This window comes from Dendrobates tinctorius, unplaced genomic scaffold (assembly GCF_039654945.1).
Source record: "Dendrobates tinctorius isolate UK_male_01 unplaced genomic scaffold, ASM3965494v1 ptg000107l, whole genome shotgun sequence".
Taxonomy (NCBI): domain Eukaryota; kingdom Metazoa; phylum Chordata; class Amphibia; order Anura; family Dendrobatidae; genus Dendrobates; species Dendrobates tinctorius.
Genome location: NW_027361775.1, coordinates 39,691,298 through 39,718,438, shown reverse-complemented (window position 1 = coordinate 39,718,438; position 27,141 = coordinate 39,691,298).

Sequence of the window (27,141 nt, the reverse complement as noted above, 5' to 3'; positions counted from 1 at the left end):
TTATTCTTAATGCATGACTGAGTGGAGGCACCCCTGCTACTTTTGACTAACAGCCCATTTATTTTTATTAGCAGAGGATTAGTATTACTAAACGTACACAGAAAGTACTCAAGTTGTATCACTTTGCAGATCACAAGGGCTGCATACATGCTAATTAATACAGTGCATTTTTGCAGGTGCCTGGTTACAGTTGTTATTTATTAGACATCATTTCTCCACAAATAAGTGCTTTTCTTTACTACAGGGAAAGCAATCGTAGGACCCCAGTACCTCTGGCATTTTCAGTTATATAAAAACTGGAACTTCAAGCTTTCGTATAAAGAAATTTGAAGGCAGAGGTTTGTTTTTTTTTTTTGTTTTTTTTTTTTAAGAAACTGAAATACCACTTACCAAACTATTGATCCTTGCTCTGGTCCTGATTCTAGTAAGTGTGATCATGAGAATATACAGTAAAATGATCCTATGCTTTAAAGGCTACTCAAGCTATTACTAGGGATGAGTGGACCCATGGAAGTTAGGATTCTGGTAGACTACCCAAACTTTATTCAAAAGTTCGGTTTGGGTATCAGAACTTTACCCGAACTTGAACCAGAACTTGTACGCCACTGAAAAAAAGGAGGATCCAAACTTCTGATAGAGAGGAAGAAGAGGGAGATTTCCTATCTCTCCTCCCAGAGCCCCCTGGAAATGTAATCATTGCAATTGACTTCCAGGAGAAGTCTGTGTTCTGCGTTTACCACCAGACATTACTGTCCAGTATGAACCCCAAATTTTTAACTTTGGATTCGCTCACCTCTAATTATTACCTATCCATGGGACAGGTAATCACTGGACAGGTGATTACTAAAGACCTCAACACTTGGTCCCCCAGCAATCCCAATATGAAAGTCATGAAATCCTGGTGGTCCCCAAATGAAAGGGGAGATCTTGTTAAGATGAATATGCATTGTGCAGTCTTGTACAAATTTCCAGCAAGTCAATGAAGAAGAATTTGTTAAACTATCACTGTTGCCCTTGATACTATGTTTGTGAATTGCACTTCAACAATAAATCATAATCTGAGTAATCACATTTCATTTTCTTACTTTATTTTAAACTGTGATCAGCAGGGTCCAGAATGGTTTCAGACATGTTAAAGAATTCATCTTGCACCATGCTATATTGGTCCGGTTCTGTAGGCACAATGAGGTACGAATATATGTTAAATAAAACAAACTTGGTGCTGTAGGTGTGCAATTTTACATCTCAAGTATTGTTCCACGTTTTAATAAAATGATGGCTGAAGCTCCAGGCAATACAGTCACTTTACAGCTAAAGTGAAACACTGTCTGGACTGCTATGATAAATTGGCATCATTGGTAGATGGGATGCCGAGCAGCAGTGGCCAGGATGTTAATTACAATCTTGGATATATGCTAATTCTGACGAAAAGCATCAGAATGTTTATACACTAGAGGACGCTTAATTTAATCTGTAATATCAAACTGTGAATAAGCCTGAGGTATATAGTCATGGAGTGGATTGTACTAAAAAGGTTTTAAGCCCTTTAATGTAACAAACATTATGCTAATATCACAGCAGAAGTATTAACCCCATGATAATATGCACACTCGTAATGTATCAATTCATGAAAGGGATGGATAGATCCCTTTCATTTTGGATACTGACATATATCATCTCTGAATCTACAGTAGAATGCAGATATACGGGTTCTAGATTATCCTTCTCACAGGACTAGAATACTGTCTAGTAAAATGTGCATTACTCTGTTATACTACTTGTTACTGTGTCATTTCAGACTGCGTGAATATGTCTGACTCGCATATATTGCCCATATATTGTCTATGCATTAGCTTTTTATTGCCAAAACCTTTACATTTCCCTCTCTGAAAAGTATGGTTAATTTTCAGAATACAGTTGGATCAGCATGTGCTATCTTAGCGTAGAAGGACTTTTCGATCTATGTACACTTTAATCCAAATTCTGTTTCGTATTTCACTATATATATATATAACTTAAAATTTTTTCATGTTCATTTCGATTGTCTAAAACATAAAGCAAAAACTTACCCATATCTTGCCATTAACATTTAATTGCCACTTTATCCTCTCCTGTAATATCAGTGATATATTGTAGTTGCTTTTCTTTTGCTTTCTTTTTTTTTTATAATAGTTAAAAATTTCTTTTGTCTCTTTCTTACGCACTTATTCCACATTTCACAAAATGATGGTTCTCAAGGGACAAGGGGCAGGCCTCTCTGGCTTTGTCTTGTGAAGATGATGGGGGAAATTGAGGCTCCTGTTGCACAGATAAGGGGCGTCAGTTGCTGTGACTGGGGAACTGGATAAAAGACAGATTATTCAGCAGTACAAAAGAGCTGGTGCTCGGTTATCATTAGCTGCTGCATAGCTGTGATAACAAAGCTCATATCCAGTCTCAGTCACCAATGAGATCTGGGAATATATTCAAATTTTAACATATTTAATTTCATAGTGTGTATGACATATTAACATTTGCGCTGACAGTTAACAGGTTAAAACCTGTAAGTGGTGGATGAATAATTTGGTATTCCATGGATAACATTGTTAGTTCTGGTCATTCATATTTTTTGTACCATTTAGATAATGCTATGAGCTACATCTTCTTTCACTTGAGTTTTTGTCAATTTAGGACTGACCCTGCAAAATGTTCATTGACACATGAAAAGCACAAGGATTGTTCTTACAGATATTATAGGCAAATTTCAGAGTATTAAAGACACTCCAGTAAGAGTGAATGTGCTATATCTAGTCCAAGGTCTAAAGTGTCAATGTATGACACAGACATTCTCTCTTTGGTGTCCTATGTCATACACTGCGCCATTAGTCACCTGCATTAGACAAAATACACTGTGTTAGGCTTGCGGATCACACTAAATATAAAATATAAGAAAGTGCGATCGCAACCCAGGGTCCACCGTACAGATATGGTAACCTGCTGTTCGGTAATGGCGGAGTACTAACTGAACACCGGCGGGTTAACCACTGACCCGGTGTGTACAGGAGCGAACTTGTTAGGCATCAGGTTTGTGTCTGCTCTGCAGGAATCCAGAGCCTCACACTTTGCGGTCTCCTGCTGTCTTTCTACTGCAGAGGAGATTACTTTGCAGCAGACCGCTCCCGAGACTAAGTCCCTCTGTGCTCCTACTGGGCATGCTCACGAGACAATCTCCCATTGGAGATCGGGAGTCATGTGCCCAGGTCCTGTTCCAGATCTCACTGGTCCATCTCGGAGATCTGGAAGGTCCCGCACGGCTATAAAAAGCGCGCATGGCCATTCCACCATGCGCTAGTATAGACTATGCTTGCTATGTGTGAATGGTGATGGATGTATGATTCTGATGACTGACTCATTATAAAACCCCTTCCCTCTGACATTACATATGTGGATAGGGAATTAGTTCAGCAGTCAGCGCCAGTCAGTGGCAAGCCTTAGGCCACTCTGCACACCGCACCGCTACGCTAGCGTCCGACATTGCTCTTGCTTTCAAGCTTTGCTGTCGAGCGGCAGTGTCCTACGCAGCACTGCAGTTGTAGCCCTTCTTGGCGCTCGCCGTAGTGACGCCACACATACAGTAGGTCTAGAGGGATGCAGCTCCTCTGTCTTAGGTTCTGCTCCTGTGACCAGATATCGTGTGTGCATTTACATGAGGCCTTTGTCACTAACAGGCTCAGCGTTTTTATATGTTTATGTTGTGGCGCCTCTGTGTGTGAACAGGGCCCGCTCTGCACACTTCGGGTGAATTTGAACCCGTGCGCATTATACCGTCATATTGCTCCTCTGTCATTACCTAGCAGCGGTGTAACACCTACTGCACGGTGGACCCCGAGTGGCGAACGCACTTTATTATTCATTTTTATTTAGTGCGTTCCGTCGTTCCCAACAGAACTCTGTTACCTCACAGAACCGCGGGAACAAATGCCAGAGTCTGTTTATCTTCATGGGACTCGGCAGGGGAGCACTAGTGTAGAGACACAGGACTCTGCCCCAAGGACACAGGGTTAGAGTCCCTCTAGCCCCACTAGCGTTCAGCACCACGACTGCGATGCCTGGACAGATGCTGATAGAATGCTGTGCCCTGTTAACAGTCACAGGGTGCAGCTGATAGTTGCTTACCACACTAAGTGCGTACAGCGCAGCTCTGGCGGACACCACTAACCAGCCTAAGCTTAGGACTGGAAAGCGCGCAAGACGTGCAAGGCACCACTCTACCGGATACTGCTGTATATGCGTTACATAGTGGCCTTAGGTAGAGTGGCACACTCTGGCGCTAGCATGTGTGAGCTGGGAGCACTGCAGCGCTAGGCAGTGCCACAACTCGGTGCTGGCTCTGACTCTACAAACTCTATCTCATGCACAACCAAGGGAGGGAGTCATAATGAGTCAGTCACCTGTCACAAGCATCCATCATCACACACACACTTAGCCATATTAGTCTATACTAGTGCATGGCCGAGCGGCCATGCGAGCCCTTTATAGCAGAGTCCTTCCGGGACCTTCCTGATGGTCCAATCCGAGCTGCTTGAGGACCTGAGCATGTGACCTCTGACCTCCAATGCTCAATAGGCTGCAAAAAGGACTTTGCCTCCGGAGCTGCTGACTAGTGCAGATTGCTAAAGCTGAACCAGAGGTGGCAGCAGCAACCAACCTGATAGCACTAGCTTGAGCAAGGCGCTGGGAGCGACGTCTTTGCTGAGCAGCCTCCTCTGCGGTCGGGACTGAATGGGAGACTGCAGAAGGCAAGGCTCGGGATTTCTCCTGTGCAGAGGCCGGAACCCATCACCTAACACACTGTTCTCTGGATTATTCCATTGACCAGATGCAATCTTGTGAAGCAAAATGGTAAAATCTGTCGCTCAACATCCACACCAGTTTATTATATTAGATGTCAATCAAGCCCTTATCGTATGCCTCAATAATAATAAAAAGAAGATAGAATGATGACACTCACAATATTTTTTTTCACTGCACTTATAGAGCATACAGAGATATAATCAACAGTTTGGAAGTAGAGCAAAATAAATGACTATTCTGTCATCTTTTTGTTTTGCTTCACGCTTTCTTATGCCTCCATTTCCTGTTGTTACCATACGCTTAATTGGTCCACTTTTAGCTAATGCATAGAACCTTAACCAATGGGACATCCAGAATTAAAGGAATTCAATGAAATTTATTGAATACAATGGATGATATAGATGACACTGGATTCAAAACGAATGTCTGGGACTAAAATATTGATAACCTATCCTTAGCATACGTCAACGATATCAAATCAGTGGGGGTCCGACACCCAGCATCTCCCACCAATCTGTTATTTGCTCTGGCAGCTCAATTTAAACAATGTACAGGACCAAATTAGAAAGGATTCCTATGATGTTTAGTGATTCTACACCATGGTAGCTGAATGTAAAAAAAAGTACAGATCTAGTTTGGTAAGGTGTCTTAAAATGTTTAGTGGTTCTGCACCTTATCTGCTTTTCCAATGAATGGGAGATAGATACTACAATTGTATTTCACAATGCAATTGAATATCCGAAAATCCACTAGAGTTACACTATGTGTTATATAAACTTAGTATAAAGATCTGGTTTCACTAGGTAACCAGTGACACTAAACAACTATCTAGCAGCTATTTATTTGCAGATCGACAGTCACATAAGAGCCTGTTTGCAAAGCACACTCACCAATTTGTAATAGATCAATCCTTGTGCTTATGTGGTGCCCCTGCGGTCTCAGTCACCACAGGGTACTGCACTTCATCCACAGGTGTGGTTCTCTGCTCTCAGGTAAGGAAGGAGCACTTCCAGAACTCACACACCAGCACCCAACATTAGTCCCCATCTGGCCGGGGGGGGAGTTAAGTAGAGGGTGTTGGTGGGGAAAGTAGAGAAGGGGCAAAGCTTAATGGAGTGACAGTTGTTGGAAGGAGTTAGTGCTGAGGTAAAGAGATTGTTCTGGAAAGAGTCAGACAGTCAGAGAGTGGTGTGAGAGGACAGAAGTCAGGAGGGAGGGAGAGAGAAGGAATCGCTTGTAGCGATTGAAGCTGAGTGCAACTTGTCTCCAGACTAAGGAGAGTGAGAGAGACAGAGTGAAGATAGAGAAGAAAGGAAGGAAAGCTCCAGGAGGAGAGGAAGAAGAGGTCTTAGGGGCACGGATAGTGAACAATCCATCCGTGGGGCCCGCATCCACCGGCGTAGTCGGTGGAGGGACCAGGTCGCAGTTAGGGGACCGGCCCAAAAAACTAGTGGAGAAACTAAGGACTCAGCTAGGAAACCGGAGGCGGCAGTATCTTTAAGTGCTGCAGCCGACCCCACACTCATTTGCTGTAAAGGCAGACATATAGGACCCAGGGGTCGGAGCAACGTTATCCGACAAGATCCGAGTTTGCTGGCTCAGGACACTGTGAGTGAAGATGCAGGGCAGGAGAGGTGGTAGCCAGCATAGTGAGACGGTCAGGAAAGGAACATCAAAGGGAGTCCTGGCAACATACACTCCAAGCTACCAGAAATCTGTCTGGACTACAAGCCTGGAGGATATAGCACCCTAGCTAGGGACTGTAACAATTAAACTGTGAGTAAAAGTGTGAAGACTGCACTTTGCTGTGTCATCAGAATAATTTACTGCGTCCTCCACCCTGCACTACCACCACTACCATCATCTTAAATCATATCACTACAACTGCCCTGGGGCCCAGCTCTGCTTGTGGAGAGCTGAATCAACTCTGCTGCATCAACAACGGCCCCAGAGGACTGAATCTGCAGCGTTGGCTAACACCATATTTGCCGAATACCACAGGTGGCGGCACAAATTATCCCTTATAACCTATTATTATTTCCCCTTTTCATCATTTTTACTGGACGCCCAGGGCCACGCACCGGGTCACTGCTGCTGTGACACATCCCTTTAAGAACTGACCGGGCCTGGTACAGAGTATCCCCATGACCTTGGCGGGCGCTTCACATAGACTTTCACTGATCTCGGCAGCACAGTGCCTGTTTACACAGAACTATGTGCTGCCTAGAGCGATGATCATTAGTGCAAACCAAAAGATATTTTCGCCCAATGAATTACCATTTTGCCTATTCATTGGATGATCATCAGACTGTTTAGACTGCATGATTATTGTGAAATGATTGTTCCCAGTAAGGGTCTTTCATAGTAATTGTGTCGGGTAAATTAATGCTTAAGAAAGCAGAATTTCATATGACAAACTGGGTTATATCAAACAAAAAAGGTCCTAAATTGCCAAGCCCGCTAGCTACATAGGCTTAGAAAGAACATTGCTTGAACTATTTTATTATACAAAAAAAGGCTTCTGTGTTCCCATTCAACTGCACTGATGCGCAACAGGTCGGCATAAAAGATTGTCCAAGAGTTACATCAATTGAAGTGGCAGCAACAAAGGTACTAAATAAAAGCAATACTCAACCTTTAAAGCTCCCCTGCATAGCACAAATGCCCTGGTGGTCTTATCCTTTTTTTTACCAGTCAGGAGTGTTGTGACTGGTAAGGACAATAATTTGTAAATCCTTTAAAAAATACTGTTCACTCTCAACATATATAAGCATTTCTTTTTAGTTTGAGATGGATTTATGCTTCAAGTCGTCTTATGTAATTTCTGTAAGAAATAGTAACATAGTAACATAGTTTTGAAGGTTGAAGGAAGAACTTATGTCCATCTAGTTCAGCCTATTTTTAGTGCAGCTGTTCTGCATTGTTGATCCTGGGGAAGGCAAAAAACCCACAGAGTAGAAGCCAATTTTCTCCATAGGGAAAAAAATTCCTTCCCCTAAGCTGGGTCAACCATCTACCTATAATATTATGTTATTCGTAACCTTCTCTACTGTTACTCACAAGAAAAGCATCCATTGCTTTCTTAAATTCATTCAGTGAATTGGCCATCACCACATCCTCAGGAAGAGAATTCCAGAGCCTCACTGCTCTTACCGTGAAGAACCCTCTTGTATGCTGGTGCAGAAATTGTCTTTCCTCCAAATGAAGAGAATGCCCCCTTGTTCTTGTCACAGTCCTTGGTACAAACAGTTCATTGGAGAGATCTCTGTATTGCCCTCTGATATACTTGTACATATATATTAGGTCTCCCCTAAGTCTTCTCTTTTCTAGAGTAAATAGACCTAATTTTGATAACCTTTCTGGGTATTGTAGCGAACCAACTCCATTTATCATTTTAGTAGCCCACCTTTGAACCCTTTCAAGTTCAGTAATGTCTTTCTTGAGCACCTGCGTCCAAAATTGCACACAATACTCCAAGTGTGGTCTGACGAGTGATTTGTACAGAGGGAGAATTATGTTTTCATCTCGTGTCCCCAGACCTCTTCTAATGCATCCCATGACCCTATTTGCTTTGGTGGCAGCTGCCTGACACTGGGCACTCCAATTTAGCTTCTTATTAACTAAGATGCCTAAGTCTTTTTCCATGTCTGATTTCCCTGCAGTTTCCCATTTAGTAAGTAATTGTAGCATCTGTTTCTCCAACCCATGTGCATAACCTTACACTTATCTGTGTTAAACCTCATTTGCCATTTTTCAGCCCAATTCTCCAATTTGTAAGTGTAAGGTTAGTAACCAATATAAAAATTATAGACAATTTAAACCACAAAGTACATATTATATTCTCATGTTAAATACCATAAAATGAATAAACAGCAACTCCATGTATTGTCTAATGTGAACTAGCTTCAGTCTCAAGTAAGGTATTGTGTCACCAGAGATTCGTGACCTGATGTTGAACTGTTTCACATCACTTGAGCAGTGAAAGGAATAGATCAATAGCCCTTAGTATCACCTTCAACTTATAATCATGTAGTTTCCAAGCAGATGAGTTCACTGGGTATTAAATTCCATCAGTATACCATAAAATAAGAACATTTTATCATAGTTTCAAAATAACAATAAAAATAAGTACCAATGACCAGTAAAGCCTATAAACATAATTTTATGTAGAGTCACATATTAATATAACACTAATATAAAATTACTTGGAAATGCTTAATGTCATTATGACAATTTATCTTTTACCAATACTTGGACCTGTGCTACATTTTTATAGGATTACCTTTATAAATTATATTTGCAAATTACTATAAAGGTAATGCTATACTGTGAATTTTTTGCATGTCCAGAAAACCCCTTACTTAGCCACTACTACCCACTGGCTGAATAACACAATAAAGGAGCCTGTTTATGAAGTGCCAATGGCTTGAACTTAACAGCAGTATGCTTAGAGTTGTCTTCTGTAAGTATTATAGTTATTCCTAATATTTACGCATTGGAAAAGTGGTGGGACGAGATAAAAGGATCAATCCATAGAGGATCAACTTTGAGTTGAATTTCTTGAAATTTGCAGGTCCCCACAAATTTGAACAGTCTGTGAATCGATTCAAGAGGATCAGCCCCCCAAAAATCCACGCCGCTGAAGACTCAGAATGAGCTAATGGCTTCAGTCACGCCTGATTTTGGGCATCGGTGCAGTTTTCCTCCTCTTGACTCAGCAAAGCTTTTGAGTACACTTCTGCTGAATATGGCATAGAATGTGTGAACAGCTCTTCAGACTCACCCATCTGTGGTTCCTTACAGCCAGTTGGATAGTTGGGACACGGGGGGAAGCAAGGGGAATTTTGGTGCCATCTCTGTGTAGTGGGTGTGATATTGAGGTTGAAGAAGAGGTGGAGTGGTCACTTGAAGCTGCATTTGCTATCCACTCAAGTACATGGTCTTTCTGGGCATCATCGATAAGGCATACCGCTGTGCGTCTGCCAAAGAAAGGTAGTGGTGAAGCCTGTCCAGTAACATAAATTGTCAGTTGTCTTTGCATAGGACGTGATGTTGCTTCACTAGTGCCTTCACAAACATTGCCACCTACCCCACGTACACCTTGAACACCAAGCCTAATTCCACTTCCACCATGGCCTCACTTTTTCCCAGTCATGTTTCTCTAGTTTTCATTGCAGGTACACTAACAACTCAATGTTACATTAAGTTGACCTTGGAATGAGTGGTATGGCCATTTCTCCAAAGTGTCCCAGTAGCCATTTCTCAACACAACAATGCCAAGCTGCATGTTTCTGGTACTGCTCGAAGCAGCTTCCCTGGACTAACCATGCTACCTTTCCCTCCAGTGTTTTCAGGCTTTTCTCCTATCGTGCATATCTGAGACATCTTTGGTCTACAATTCAAAATAGAGCCAGCAGTGGATTTGATGATTTGCATGACCAAGTGCATTCAACATGGGAAAACATTAACCAGACAGGTATTAATAACCATTTATAACCTAAATAATAGTATTGTAAGATGGAGTGCAACTGCATGTATATATCTGCGCATGGCACTCATACTCAAGACTGAATAAATTGAGATGTTTCAAATGCTGTTACCATTTTCTTACACATTACTAAAGGGATTGTCTGGGACTTTTAAGGGGGTTTTACACATAGCGATATCGCTAGCAATATCGCTATAACGTCAGCAATTTTGTGACGTTATAGCGATATCGCTTTGTGTGATACTTACCTCCAACCGGCTCCCCCGCTGTCCATCGCTGATCGCGCGAGATCGGCCGGCTCCATTTCTCGTCGGGCGCTTCCTGCTGGGCTTCCTGCTGGCGCCGACGAGCGACGTGTGGAGGCGGGCGGGAGGAAATCAGGATCGCCGCGCCTGAAAGGTAAGTATCGTCCGCTGTATCGCTGCTGCATCGCTGTGAGATCTGCCTGTGTGGCAGCTCACTAGCGATCATTTAGTGATGCACCAGCGATCCTGACTGGGTCGTATCATGGTCGGGATCGCTGGTGCATCGTTAAATGTAAAAGGGCATTTAGATTGATAGCCTTTAATTAGGATAGGTAATCAATATCTGACTGATGTGGTGTGATACCTGGCACTTTGCCAATAAGATAGCATTAGTGCTAAATTGCATAGCTGGACAGCACAGCTCCGTGAACTGTATACAGTGTGTTGCAAAAGTATTCGGCTCCCTGGAACTTTTCAACCTTTTCACACATCTCATGCTTCAAACATAAAGATACCAAATGTAAATTTTTGGTGAACAATCAACAACAAGTGAAACACAATTGTGAAGTTGAACAAAATTTATTGGTTATTTTAAGTTTTTGTGGAAATTCAAAAACTGAGAAGTGGGGCGTGCAATATTATTCGGCCCCTTTAACTTAATACTTTGTTGCGCCACTTTGATGCGATTACAGCTGCAAGTCACTTGGGGTATGTCTCTATCAGTTTTGTACATCGAGAGACTGAAATTCTTGCCCATTCTTCCTTAGCTAACAGCTCGAGCTCAGTGAGGTTTGCTGGAGATCGTTTGTGAACAGCAGTTTTCAGCTCTTTCCACAGATTCTCTATTGGATTCAGGTCTGGACTTTGACTTAGCCAGTCTAACACCTGGATACATTTATTTGTGAACCATTCCATTTTAGAATTTGCTTTATGTTTGGGATCATTGTCTTGTTGGAAGACAAATCTCCGTCCCAGTCTAGGTTTTCTTCAAGAAAGGTCCTGCATTTGGCTCCATCCATCTGTCCATCAATTTTAACCATCTTCCCTGTCCCTGCTGAAGAAAAGCAGGCCCAAACTATGATGCTGCCACCCTTATGTTTGACAGAGGGGATGGCTTGTTCAGGGTGATGAGCTGTGTTGCTTTTACGCCAAACATATTGTTTGGCATGGTTGCCTAAAAGTTCGATTTTGTTTTCGTCTGACCAGAGCACCTTCTTCCACATGTTCAGTGTATCTTCCAGGTGGCTTGTTGCAAACTTTAAATGACACTTTTTATGGATATCTTTGAGAAATGGCTTTCTTGACACTCTTCCATAAAGGCCAGATTTCTGCAGTTTAAGACTGATTGTTGTCCTATGGACAGACTGTCCCACCTCAGCTGTAGATCTCTGCAGTTCATCCTTAATGATCATGGGCTTCTTGGCTGCATCTCTGATCAGTCTTCTCCTTGCTTGAGATGAAAGTTTAGAGGGACGTCCGGGTCTTGCTAGATTTGCAGTGGTATGATACTCCTTCCATTTCAATATGATCGCTTGCACAGTGCTCCTCGGGATGTTTAAAGTTTTGGAAATCATTTTGTATTCAAATCGAACTTTAAACTTCTCCACAACAGTATCACGGACCTGCCTGTTGTGTTCCTTGGTCTTCATGATACTCTCTGTGCTTCAAACAGAACCCTGAGACTATCACAGAGCAGGTGCATTTATACAGAGACTTGATTACACAAAGGTGGATTATATTTATCGACATTAGTCATTTAGGACAACATTGGATCATTCAGAGATCCACAATGAACTTCTGGAGTGAGTTTGCTGCACTGAAAGTAAAGGGCCGAAAAATATTGCACGCCCCACTTTTCAGTTTTTCAGTTTTTGAATCTCCACAAAAATTTAAAATAACCACTAAATTTCTTTCAACTTCACATTTGTGTTCCACTTGTTGATTCTTCACCAAAAATTTACATTTGGTATCTTTATGTTTGAAGCATGATATGTGGGAAAAGGTTGAAAAGTTCCAGGGAGCCGAATACTTTCGCAATGCACTGTAGGTGTCACTGCCAGGTACTGCAAATCTACAACATATTGATTTGAATAGGGAGTGAATGTGCAGCATCTGGCTATTACCGTCACCTGAAAGAGCTGATCGGCAAGAGTGCCATGTGTCACACGCCCACCTGTTAGATATCGATAACATATCATAAGGATAGGACATTCGATATAACATTTCTGGACAGTCATTTTAATGATGTACAAATGTCAAAAATACTGAGACAAAACATTGAAAATAACTCCATTTATTTAGTATCAACTGTCGCACCCCATCGATCAGATATTGATGACTTAATCTAAGGCTATTTGTGGAGAAACGGGGTCAGTGGGCACTCTCGTCCACTGGCCCGGCTGGCTTTAGCAAGACTGCATGGACCAGGGCTCATACCACTGAACGCCCGCTCTATCTCCCCGTCGGCAACATACTACACAGACAACGCAGGGTTAGGGTAAAACAGCTTTATTGAACCACAACACCCAATAGCAAACAGTACAATTCCAGCAATTTCCCCAAGATGGTGCATATTACAAGGTCTCTCCCCGCCGCTGACTCACCGGGATGCTAGTGGATGTTATGTTAGAGCTCCCAGAGTCGCTATTCCACCTGTAATAACACACAGAGAGGAGGTCACGACAAGCGTAGGGCGATAACCAAGAGCAGTCCTGTGTTCTTTCATCTGGGTCTGACATACCCTCAGCTGGGATCCTGAACAGTTTCTTGGATGTTTAGCAGAATGTCCGGCTAGTATCTCTATGTGATGAGATGAGGCACAATCTTTCTGTCTCAGGGTCTTTTATACCCAAGGCAGGTAAGCAATTTTTAGAATTACCCAGTGTCCTTCAGTACACCCTCACAGCTTATCTACATTCAAAAGTCAACAAACTGATTTCAGAATATAAACAAACATCAGATAAGCACACACTATGTTACATGGTAAATCATTGTGCAAGTCAGCCTTCTTGACCCACCAGAATCCACACTTAAATCCACAAGCCAAATATACAGACAAAAAGTCAATTCCTCGAGGCCTGTTAAAAAACATAGCTGTCTGGGCAATTAAGAAATACTCTGGTTTCTTCACACTATTCCTTCAATGTAAAAGTCCCAGGCAACTATGTTAACATTTCTATAGATCCTGTGATTTCCACTTTTCCTTCATGGAGTCACAATTTCAATATTGAGGAGTGTATGATGTCTTGCTTGCTATATATTAAATAATAGATGGTGGCACGACTCTAACGCATCGGGTATTCTAGAATATGGCCAGTGGGAGACCGATGTTCAAAAGATGGTCCAGGATGGTCCACCATGATCGGCGATCTCACAGCGGGTGCCTGGTCGCTGCTGCGTGTCACACTGAGGCTAAGTACCCACGTTGCAGAAATTCGCATGCATTTTCCCATGGAAAACATGCGTTTTTCACACGATTTTCATGTGCGGAATTCAAGTGCATTCCTAGCAATTTGAAGCATCGCTTGTTATGTGATTGACAGGTTGGTCACACTTGTCAAGCATAGTGTTTGACAATTGTGATCATTTTTTTACTATTGATGCTGCCTATGCGGCATCCATAGTAAAAGAAAGAATGCAAAAATAATTAAAAAAAATTTAAAAAAAGGTTATTCTCACCTTCTGACGGCCCCCCCATCTCCTCTCCACGCTCCCGGCATCTTCCGGTCTCAGTAACGCTTAGGCCTCTTTCACACTTCCGTTTTTGACCATCAGTCAAAATCCGCCAGGTTTTGAAAAAAACGGATCCGCCATTTTTTTTTGCGGATCCGTTTTTTTCCCCATTGAGTTTCATTACTGATAGATGGCCATCCGTTGGATCCGTTTTTGTGAGGATCCGCTAAATTTTTCTCTTGCAACGTTTTTTGTGTTGTTGGATCTGCATTTTCCATTGCGCATGCCCGGAGAAAGGAACTCAGGGAGAAAATTAACCCTGAAATCCTTTCTGGCGGAGGAAAAAAAAAATTCTCTCTCTCTCTCTCTCTCTCTCTCTCTCTCTCCTCCTTCCCGGCCACCGGTTCCTTTAAAATTCATCCATTCTGAGGATCCGTCAAAAAACGGATCCTGTGGCATCCATTCACATCAGTTAGGAACGGATCCGCTTTTCCGCCTTTTTGGCGGATTTTAACTGACACAAAAAGCTGAAGTGTGAAAGAGGCCTTAGCGCGAAAGACCGAAGATGACGTCACTCTCGCGCGAGGGTGACGTCATCAGTGGTCTTTCGCGCAAATCATTACTGGGACCAGAAGATGCCGGGCGCGTGGTGAGAGGAGGGAAAGAGTCCGGGGGCTGACAGAAGGTGACTATATCACTATTTTTTATTTTAATTCTATTTTTTACAGGTTTATGGTACCCAGGGCCTGGAGGAGAGTCTCCTCTCCTCCGGACCCTGGGTACCATCTGCACATTGAGCGCTGCATCGGTTATCCACCAGCTGCATTGCCGCTGACCTCCGTGCAACAGGAGATGACCTGCGGCAACCATCGGGAGTTCAGCGGCTAGAGCCGCAGATATCCCGACGGTAGCAGTGGCGTGCATTGTTCAAATGCTGCGCCAATTCACGGCCGGAATGCGCCTGTTGCTGATTGGTCGCGGCCGGCTGGGCGCGACCAATCAGCAAAGCGGGATTTCTGTTACAGACAGACAGAATTAGATGATTATATAGTATATTTTGTGGCTATCAAGGCAACCCATTGACATCCCGTGATCATGTTGCAGAGCCATGTAGTGAGTGTCAACAAGGATGATGAGACTTAAATGTTGCTGTAAGACAATGACTGTGGCATATAAGATGTTAAATTGCAGCAAATTTCAATAGCTTAGAATGCTCCTGTTAGAGGCTGGTGCCAGTTATATAATACAGCTGCTATCTGCCTTGTGTGGAGCAGGCTCCACTTCATGACAAACGTATATGATAGTCCTCCAATTTTAAGATTCCAGTTTCAGAAAATAAAATGCCTTGGTTGTAAGTCATTTTAAAAGCAAGTCTGTGTTCACACATTGTGCTTTTTTTCTTCTTTTTTATACAAAGTTTCAGCTGCATTTTACAGAACCAGCAAAGTGTAAAGGATTTCAGAAATCACATGCACACAGCTTGTTTTTTTTGTCCTCAGTATTTTGTGCAAAACTTGTTTTATTTGCAGAATGCAGCATGTCACTTTTTTCATTGTTTTTTTCAGCATTTTTCATAGAATCTTAGAATGTTAGAAATGGAGGGGACATCGAGGGTCATCGTGTCCAACCCCTTGCTCAGTGCAGGATTCATTAAATCATCTCAGACAGATGTATGTTTAGCCTCTGTTTGACCAACATATTTGTTGACAGCTATTAAGTCTCCTCTTAGGCTGAGTTCACACGTGGCGTTTTTTTCGCATTTCCGCAGCAGTTTTAACCACTTGATTTTGCCGCGAAAACGCGAAAAATAAGCATCCCATGCATTCCTATGGGATTCCGCAATGCTGTGCTAATGCTGCGGTTTTTACAGCGGCGGAATCGCTTCGCGGTAAAAACCGCAGCATGCTCATTAATTTTGCGGAATCGCGGCGATCCCGCACCCATAGGAATGCATTGTTCCGGTTACTTTCTGCATGTGGCTGTGCACACCATGCGGAAAGTAAGCAGAACATTTGCGGATGGTACCCACGGTCCGGAGGAGAGGAGACTGTCCTCCGGGCTTTGGGTACCATATCCCTGTAAAAAATAGAATTTAAAATAAAAAATATTGTTATTCTCACCTTCCGACGTCCCGCGCAGCCTTCCCGCTTCTCTCCACGCTCTCATTCCCAGTAATCCTTTGCGTAAATGCCCGCGATGGCGTCCGTTCTCGCGGGATCGTGAAGTCTCGTGGTCATTCGCTCGACATCATCGCGAATTACGGCGAGACATCGCGATCCCGCGAGAACGGACGTCATCGCGGGCATTTTCGCAAAGGATTACTGGGAACGGCTGCGCGGGACGCCGGAAGGTGAGAATAACACCATTTTTTATTTTATTTTTATATTTGATCTTTTACTACTGATGCCGCATAGGCAGCCTCAATAGTAAAAAGTTGGTCACACTCGTCAAACACTATGTTTGACGAGTGTGACCAACCTGTCAATCAGTTCTCCAAGCGATGCTACAGATCGCTTGAAAAACGCTAGCATTTTGCAAGCTAATTACGCTTGCAAAATGCTAGTTTTTCCGCGGGAAAATCGCGGGAATTTAAAATGCGATTTTCCCGCGGAATGGAATTCCGGAATTCTCGCGGTAATTTCCGCTACGTGTGCACATAGCCTTAGCCTTCTTTTCTTGCAAGCTAAACATTCCCAGATCCTTTAATCACTCCTCGCAGGACATACTTTGCAGTCCGATCATCATCCTGGTACCTCTTCTCTGAACTTTGTCCCGTTTTTCAATAACTTTTTTAAAATGTGGTACCCAGAACTGGACACAGTATTCCAGATGAGGCTTGACCAAGGAGGAGTAGAGGGGGATAATTCCTTCACATGATCTAGACTATATGCTTCTATTAATACATCCTAGAACTGTGTTTGCCTTATTTTGCTGCTGCATCAAACTGTTGACTCATGCAGTCTGTGAACTATTAGTATACCCAAGTCTTTTAAACATGTGCTGTTGCTTAGTTCTATTCCTCCCTGTCTGCAGATGTAATTTTCATTTATCTTGCCAAGATGTATAATCTTGCATTTATTCCTGTTAAATGCCATTCTATTAGTCACTGCCCATTGTTCAAGGTTATCTAGATCCTTCTGAATCCTTTCTCTGTCTTCTCTAGTGTTAGCTATACCTCCTAGCTTTGCATCATCTGTAAATTTGATTAGTTTACCATCAGTTCCCTTATCTAGATCATTTATAAAAATGTTGAATAACATTGGGCCAAGGACAGAGCCTTTTGGTACCCCCACTTGAAGCACTCTTCCAATTGGATTTGCAGCAATTACCACTGTTTGAGTATGATCACTGAGCCAGGTATGAATTCACCTAACTGTAGCCTTGTCAGTCCCATACTTGGTCATTTTTTCAATAAGGATAGTATGAGATAATTTATCAAATGCTTTGCTGAAGTCGAGCTATAATATGTCTACCGCATCATTTCCTTGATCCACTCAGTTAGTGATTCAATCATAGAAAGAAATTAGATTATTCTGGCATGACTTGTTTCCTGGAAATCTATGCTGGCTCTGGTTAATTACTGTATTCTTATATTATATACAAGCTGTTTAATAATCTGTTCAAAGATCTTTATTGCTGTATTTTCCGGAAAGCAATAGGTTGTGCAAAAAATGCTGAAAAAATGCTGCAATAAAGCAGGTATTAGTTTTCACTGCATTTTTGGTGTCAAATCCTGATGAAGTAGAATCAGATTTTTTTTTTTTGCTCTAAATTTTATCAGCATGCACAAGAGACGAATGTACCCTGACAAAAACGATGAAAAAATGCACCAAAAACACAGCAAAAATGCAACAAAAACTAAGCAAAACCTGCTTTTTGAAACACATTTCTTAATGCCAAGAGAGCATGCTTTGCTTTACGAAAAAAATGCATAAAAAATGAAAGGTGTGAACATAGTTTAAGAGTTGAAAATGCTTCATTATATATATAGGGCCTTTGCAGTAGAGTAGTTTGGTCTTTGACAAAAGCTGCTTGCTGCTTTGGAAGTGGAAGTGGACCTGCTTATCTCTCGGGCCCGTGCAGCTCCACAGGTTGCATCAATTGTATGCCCATCCCTAAACATTTGCTATCAAAAATATAGGCGCTATACATTGCTCAGTTCTATAGCTCTAGAGCTGGAGGAAATACATTGGTACACAGTAAATTTGACTGTACTGCTATTGGTTACTCACTAATACCTTGTGGTCTTGGCATGGTACCACACATGTCTCTAGGAAATTGGCACTAGAAAATTGAGAATACATGGACAATGAACCTTACAATTTCACTGGCATTTCTGGTTTTTAAAGGACTGTTAATAATTTCACAGACACAACTATTAGATCTAACTTAAATGCTTGATTACAAGATTGCAAGAAAAAATCCTGGTTATCAGTAGGAATTAATTTATAGGATATAGCAAAAACGTCCATCCGACCTCAATTTTTTACTTTGTAATCTCCCAAAGCATTAATGACAATGCATATAACATTATTATATAGTAAATTTTTATAGTTTTTTTAGTACGGAATTTTTTTATTGCATGTGACTTTAAAATGTTATAACTAATTTCCTAACATATCATCATTAAAATTCTACATAATGTTCTTGTGTCAAGTAATTGTTCTTGAGAGCATTGCTGACATTTTAGAATATAAAGGAATAGAGCAAATAGCAGTGATAATTAAACATATAGAAATACTTCCACCAAAAATATATATTATTAAATAAAATAATTTCTTTTATAGCTCTTAAAGGAAATGGTGACTTTTCAGTGGCATCTGTGATTCCTAATTAAATGGTTTCTGAGAAAGAGATACATTATACTATAATAAATAAGAAAATCTTACAAAAAGGCATATTGGCCGCCATACATAATTGTTTTATATCGTACAGTGTAATCCCAACAGAATAATGAGAATAGGATTATTCTTTTTTATGTTTATTCTTTGTTCATCACATTGGCTTGAGAGCTAAGGAAGCTAGAAAGCTTTAAAGTTAATTGGATTAGTCATCTTAAAATATTCATTAGGAACGCCTCAGAGGTTTTGTATTATGAGGGCTGACCATTTAAAAAACAGCTTAGAAATGGAGATATAACTCCCAGGCTGATTTGGAAGGTCATGAAAACATCGTAAAGCCTAGCTGTAAAACTGTTATTTCATTGTAGAATAATGAGACCGCAAGAATTGTTTATCCAGCAAAACAATGCAATGGATATGTCTGTCCTTTTTATCATAGGCACACTTCAACTGTGAGAGACAGAATCTATAAATACAAAACAGAAAATTACATTGTATGTTTTTAGATAATTAATTTGCATTTTATTGCATGAAATAAGTATTTGATACAGTGGAAAAACTGAAGTTAATTTTTGGTACAGAAACCTTTGTTTGCAATTGCAGAGGTCAGACGTTTCCTGTAGTTCTTGACTAAGTTTGCACACACTAAAGCAGGGATTTTGGCCCACTCCTCCATGCAGATCTTCTCCAGATCTTTCAGATTTTGGGGCTGTCTCTTGGCACCATTGAGTTTCAGCTCTCTCCAAAGATTTTTTATTGGGTTCAGGCCTGGAGACTGGCTAGGCCACTCCAGGACCTTGAAATGCTTCTTACTGAGCCACTCCTTAGTTGCCGTGTGTGTTTCGGATCATTGTCTTGCTAGAAGACCCAGCCCATCTTCAAAGTTTTTACTGAGGGAAGGAGGTTGTTGGGCAAAATCTCAAATTAAGTGATGTTAAGGTATAAATGTCACCTCTAAGTTTTTATGACCTATTTGATGGTTATAAGAAGTAAACAAAAAATATTTAAAACTATAAGTAAATTGCAGTGATAAGCAAGCATTAAAATGCTCAGGTTTTCGTTACTCGAGGCGAGCAAATAATAATGCCCTGGTGATCAGCCAGAGTAAAGGGCCAGTATTAAACAGTGGGTCTCCAAACTGTTAGAGCCTATGCAGTGAGTGGATGGGCTGCCAAGAATTACAACGCACCCCATTACCCCTTTCACAAGATGTCCAGGAGGGTTTCCATAAAAAATGTTGCATTGACTGCAAGGCCTGCCCTGCTACCAAGTCATATGCACCCCAATAAGTCTTTGAACCCACATACTGGATGGGCCCAGTAAAATCCACTTCACATTATTCATTTTGTACTCCCATTCTGTTTTCTTATGCAATGACTGCAAGGCCTGCCCTGTTACCAAGTCATATGCACCCCAATAGCCCCAATCCCCCCTTGGAAGAAACATGGAGGAGGGCCTCTTAACAAAAATTGTCCCATTAAAAAGGAGCGGGTCTCCTAGACTTGTAATGCCCATACCCTAAGTGTGTTGGCTGGCAACCATTTTCCCCTGTGGGGTACACCTCAACTTTTCCATAACACATATTTTTGGCCCATCAAAACCACCCACCCTTGTTCAAAATTTGACACTGGCTGTAGCAGCCAGCATGGGAGGGTTTTAGAAAACTGTCCAAGAACTTTGCCAGTGTTCCCCTGCCTTTGCTGGAGTGGACTTGTGTCTGTCTCGCCTTTTCTGCTTTGTTGGCCAACGAACTGTTATCTCTGTGTTTTGAGATGGGATTTTTAATAATTCAGCAACTATGGATCTATGGTACTGCACCATTTTGGTACACCTGTCTGCCTCTGGAGCAAAAGATTGAAACTTATCCTTGTACCGTGGGTCTAAAAGTGTCACTAGCCAGTAATGACTGATACCCAATATTTTGACAATGCGAGGGTCATGGGAAAGGCAGCGCAACATAAAGTCAGCCATGCGTGCAAGACTGGTAACAGGCAAGCCTTCCATGTCCTCACCAACAGGACGACTGACCAAGGTGTCCTCCTCTTCCTCTTCTTCCCTGTCCCCAGACCATCCACGCTGAACAGATGGCATGACAGTTGTGGTTGTAGTCCCGTCTATAGCACATGAAAGTAGCTCATGTTCTTCCTCTTCCTCCTCCTCTTCCTCATTATCAACCAATCCACACTGTGATGACACGACGCTGGGCTGTGTGTAATCACCCTGTATGGTTCCTTGCTCCATGTCCTCATGCTCTGCCTGCAATGCCTCCTCTTCACTGTGAACAGAGAGCTTTTCAGAATGCAAATGAGTGGGATGGTGACGCTAATTATGGAATCATCGCCACTCACCATCTTGGTGGACTCGTCAAAGTTTTGGAGGATGCTACATATGTCTGACATCCATGTCCACTCCTGAGGTCTTATGTGTGGAGTCAAACCTGAAAAACTACGGCCTTGTTCATGCTGATATTCGACAACTGCCCGCTTCTGCTCACAAATCCTTTCTAGCATATGCAGTGTAGGGTTCCAACGCGTGGGGATATCACACACACCAGTATGTGAGCCGGAATCTGCAGTCACTGCTGAAGCACAGCAAGGGCGGCTGAAGCTGTAGCTGACTTTCTAAAATGTGCACACAGGTGGCATACTTTAACCAGCAGATCTAGCAGATCCGTATAGCTTTTTAGAAAACGTTGAACAACGAGGTTCAGCACATGGGCCAAGGTTGGTGCGTGTGTCAGTTCGCCTCACCTCAAAGCCGCCACCAGGTTCCTGCCATTGTCACACACAACCATGCCTGGCTGGAGATTTAGCCACACATCTGCCTGCTTTTTCAGAGCCGTCAACAACTCTTCAGCATTGTGCAGTTTGTCACCTAAGCAAATTACCTTCAGCACAGCCTGTTGCTGCTTTGCTTTGGCAGTGCTGCAGTACTTCCAGTTTGTGACTAATGAGCTCATTTCTGACATGGTGGTTGAAGAGGAGGTGGAGGAGGAGATGTGGAAGCTGTACACAGTGTGGGGCAACCCTGATTGACGTAGGGCCTGCAATCCTTGGTGTCAAGAGGACGTGTTGCATCCCAAGGTCTGACTGGGTCCCGGCTTCCACTATGTTAACCCAGTGTGCCGTCAGCGAGATGTACTGTCCCTGACCACAAGCACTTGTCCACGTGTCTGTAGTTAGGTGTACTTTCCCAGTAACTGCATTGTTGAAGGCACGGGTAATGTTGTGGGACACGTGCTTGTGTAATGCCGGAATGGCACAGCAGGAGATATAGTGGCGGCTGGGGTCAGAGTACCTTGGGACGGCGGCAATCAGGTTGCTGAAAGCTTCCATCTCCACAAGCCTAAAAGGCAACATTTTGAGCGCTAGCAGATGAGAAATATGAGAATTGAGTACTGTGGCCTGTGCTTATTTCCGCTTATGTTCCAATAACTGGGGTATGAACAACTGAAGGCTGTGCTGGGACAAGGATGTTGATGTGCTTGATGATGGTGCTGTTTGACTGTGGGCAATGGCAGGTGCAGGGCAGTAGGCATCTTCGCATGCACCATGGACAGGGGATTGGCTTGCACACACAACAGTGGAAGAAGCAGTGTTGTCATTTACAGACACTGTTTCTGGAGCTTGGGGTTGGGCCTACAAAGTCGGCTGCTTTGATGCCATGTGCCTAATCATGCTGGTGGTGGTAAGGCTGGTAGTTTTGCTACCCCTGCTGATGCTGGTATGACAGGTGCTGCCTGGCCTGCTTGGGGTTATCGGCAGAGTCTTTAAAAAATAACCAGACTTGGGAAGACCTAACAGTTGGACTGGCAACTTCCGTCAGGTTGGTGTTACGGGGAATGGTTGCCCGCCTTCTGTCTGCAGCCACCACACTGATTCTTCCTGCCTGAAGTGGTGTGACACCTATGTGTGTTGCTGTCCTTGCTCTCCATGTCCTCCTGCCAGGCTGGGTCTGTTACTACATCATCCACCACCTCATCTTCCATTTCCCCACCCTGGTCCCCTCCTGACTTTCTGGCAATTGTGTCTCATCATCGTCCACCTTTTGTGACCGTGGCTGCTCAAAGATTTTTGCATCGCTACATGGAATATCTTCTTGCCTCACTTCAAGTGGACCGGGCGAGAAGCACGAATCTCCAAATAGAAAACTGAACAGCTCTTCGGAGTGTCCGAGTGTGGGATCAGTTGTCTCAAGGCACTCAGCATGGTGGAATGAAGGAGGATCAGGGTAAGGAATATGTAGTCCAGATTCACGGCTACTGTGACTTGACCGTGTTGAACACAGGGTGCTGGTGGTGGTGGATAAGTAACTGGAAGTATTATCCGCTGTCCAACCAACAACATTTTCACACTGCTCGGGTTTCAATAGTGCTGTCTTGCCGCGGTCCCCTAGGACTTCGGACACTAAGGTTCCAGCGAGAAGATGTGGGTGTTTTCGGTGGGCCAATTTCAGCTTACCCACGGCCTCAGCCTGCACAATCACGTCCACTTCCCAGTCCCTTACCACGTGCCTTGCCCATTGTAACTGGACTAGAATATTATACACGTTCACTACAAAAGGTTGATTTGGGAGGCAACTTGTATGTGATAAGCGTTCTTGAAAACCACACTTTTACCTATCTGGACTTTAGGTAAACATGTTTTTGGCCTTATCAGATTTAATAAAAACGTTAACAGAGTGCAAAAAAATACAACGTTTTGGCCTAAACTGGACAAACTTTGAGCACGCACAGATATGACCTAGCACGGAGATACCACACCAAAAAATGTGTGGCCTGTATTCTAATTACACCTGGGGCTAGCTATATACAGCCAATATATCCTACAGGTAGCAGCAGCAGCAGCACCAGAACACAGGAAGAGAATGGGCCCTCTTGTTGTACTATATGCAATGATCTATATACACACATACAGTGCCTGCAGGCCCTGCACTAATGTGAATAGAGCGACTTACACTACCCTGGCTACCCAACACTGGAACCTATATATTCCGGAATTAGTTCTTAGAAGGACTGTTGGTTTAGCTGGATTTGAGTAGTTTAGAATGGTAGACCTCACACTGACTAATAAATCCCCAATTCTGACCCTTTCTCGGCAGCAGCTCTCCCTACACTATCTCAAACCGGAGCTGTATACGTCGAGCAGGGTGGCGTCCAGCCTCTTATACCCCTGATGATGCTGTGCGGTCAGCCAATTACTGCACGACCACAACAAAGATGGATGCGGCATTTCATTGCCTGGCAGACAATCATTGCAGCGTGATTGGGTCTCTAAAGTCCACCAAAAAAACTGGGTGGAGACCCGAGTTTCTGCCGAGTAATCCCAGAAATGCTCGGTGCTCGCCGATTACACCAAGTACCGTGATACTCGGGCGAGTAACGAGTAGTGGTGAGCACGTTCGCTTATCACTAATACTAATAGATCAGACTGAACATGAGTCCACAATGTGATGCAACAGCAAAACAGGCAAATACAATTCTAGGATGCATTGACAGAAGCATACAGTCTAGATCACGTGAAGTCATTATCCCTTTCTACTCCTCTTTGGTCAGACCTCATCTGAAATACTGTGTTCTGTTTTGGGCACCATATTTTAAAAAATACATCAACAAACTGGAACAAGTTCAGAGAAAAGCGACCAGAATGGTGACCAGTCTGCAAACCATGTCCTATGAGGAACGGTTACAGAATTTGGGAATGTTTAGCTTGCAAAAAAGAAGACTGAGAGGAGACTTAATAGCTGTCTACAAATATCTCAAGGGCTGTCACATTGTGGAAGGATCATCTTTATTCTCATTTGCACAAGGAAAGATTAGAAGCAATGGGAAGAAACTCAAAGGGAGGAGACACAGATTAGATATTAGAAAACTCTTTTTGACAGTTAAGGTGAACAATAAGTGGAACAGGCTGCCACGAGAGGTGGTGAGTTCTCCTCCAATGGAAGTATTGAAACGGAGGCTGGACAGACATCTGTCTGGGATGATTTAGTGAATCATGCTTTAGGCAGGGGGTTGGACCAGATGACCCAGATGGTCCCTTCCAACTCTACCATTCTATGATTCTATGAAGATGGCTATGGCATTACAGTGACTGGCAGGCAATACTCACATGTTCATTGGCTGTCTAAAAAATGCCAAACATGTGGGGCGGAGTCTCAAGCTCCCACTCAAGCATTCAAAAAATAGTCGCCGAGTAGCAAGCATCCCGAGAACACTGATGCTCAAACGAGTAACGAGTTGTGACAACCACTCTCACTCATCACTAGTAATTTGCTCATTCCAATAGCAGAGAGGTTAAGTTTGAAAAAGAATTATGTGGCCATTAAATAGCATATACAGTTTGTGCTGGGAAATCTGGTTCCAGATCCTCTTAAACCCACAAGTGCAAATTTTCTAAAATGCGTCAAGTTATTTAAGATCAAAACATTCTGGTTTTGTAGGAGTTAACTATTACTGTTTTATAGCAATAAAATGGGATGATGAACTGAGCAGACAGTGGAATTTGGGTGATCATAAAGAACTTTGTTGTGGTATAAATAGCTATAATGTGTCCTGCATGATACCAGCTGTTATATTCACAGCTGTGCTTCCCAGCAAGTCAAGGCCCATAATGACAGAGCATTTTTTTCATGATGCTGCCAGCCATCTGTGTTTTTTCCTAAAAAGGTCTCAATGGATATACAGAGTATACAGAATGACAGATTACTGGGAAATGCTTTACATTTATCCCTATTAGTCAAGGTAATACTCAAATTTCGGAATAGCAAAGAAACAGCTCTGTGGCTTTACAGAGAAATAACATAAAATATACAAAAAAACCTTGCCATAAAGAGGTTGTCCCAAAAGTTAATTTTAATCAATTATGATCTTGAAATAATAATAAGTTCCACATTTGGATGTGTTTAAAATGTTCCTGTGCTGATATAATATTGTAAATGTGCCCCTGCTGTGTACTAAGTAATTGCCATGTCTGACCAAACAGGGACAAGGTCTGAATGTACCACATCTCCTGGGCAGGGGAGGAAGTGTGGCGCCCCTGAGGCTCAGTCGCCACAGAGGTACTGCACCTTCTCCTAAGGTGTATTGCCCCACCGCCTAGGTAAGTTGGGAGCTCCTTTCCACGCTCCAACACTCGCATCCCACACAACAGGGTTGTTCTGCACAACCACATTGCGGCTCAGTGCTTAGAGAGTAGCAGAGCATCTCTGGTGGTTCCCTGCATGGAACACTGGATGTACTGGGAGGTGGGTGGAGTTGAGAAGGTTTGGAAGGTTAAGAATTACAGGTTCAGTCTGACGGGAGGTCAGTGAGGAAGGAAGCCACTCAGGAGGAGTGGGGATCCCTGGAAGGAGGGATGGAGGAAGAAGTGATGCAGCTGCCTCAGTGATCTAAGCCAGCTGGCACAGGAAAGGAACAAGAGGGAGAAAGACATAGAAATGCAACCTAAGCTTCCATAGGAAAGAGAGACAAGTACGGAACGAAGGAGTAGAGAGAACAGAGAGGAGTTGTGGGTCGGAAGAGGAACCCTGCCTATAGGTTCTCAGCGCAAGGCCGGGGCCCAGTCCCCGAGGTTGTATGGACACTTATGGTTCTGCAGCAGACACCGGTGGAGTAGATGGCTGTAAATGCATTGCTCCCATCTAAGACTTGGGGCACAACAGCAACTGAATAGAGAGCCAGGACTTTGGAGAAGGGAGTCCCCGATAGAGGCTACAGCTGTCTGCCATACGAGTAGAGTTGTTAGGAACATCTGACAGGAGGAACTCCAGAGTATCAGGGTACTGGAGAGCTTCACACTTAAAGGCGCTATAGAGGAGTCGTTCAGGAAAGGTACATGTTGGCAGAGTGTTGGAGAGGAGAATCCTGACTTGCCCGGGAGGTTGATTGAGTCTCTGCCCCGGAGGACACAGCATGGAAGCGGGCACCAGTGTGTACCACGAACTGTGAGTAAAGCCTTGAAACTGCAAACACTGGTGTCCTCCATTCCCTTTTGCGCCCGCCAGCATTGCTACATCCCCTGCACCGGACACTACACCACCAAAGTGTCCCCACATCTACACT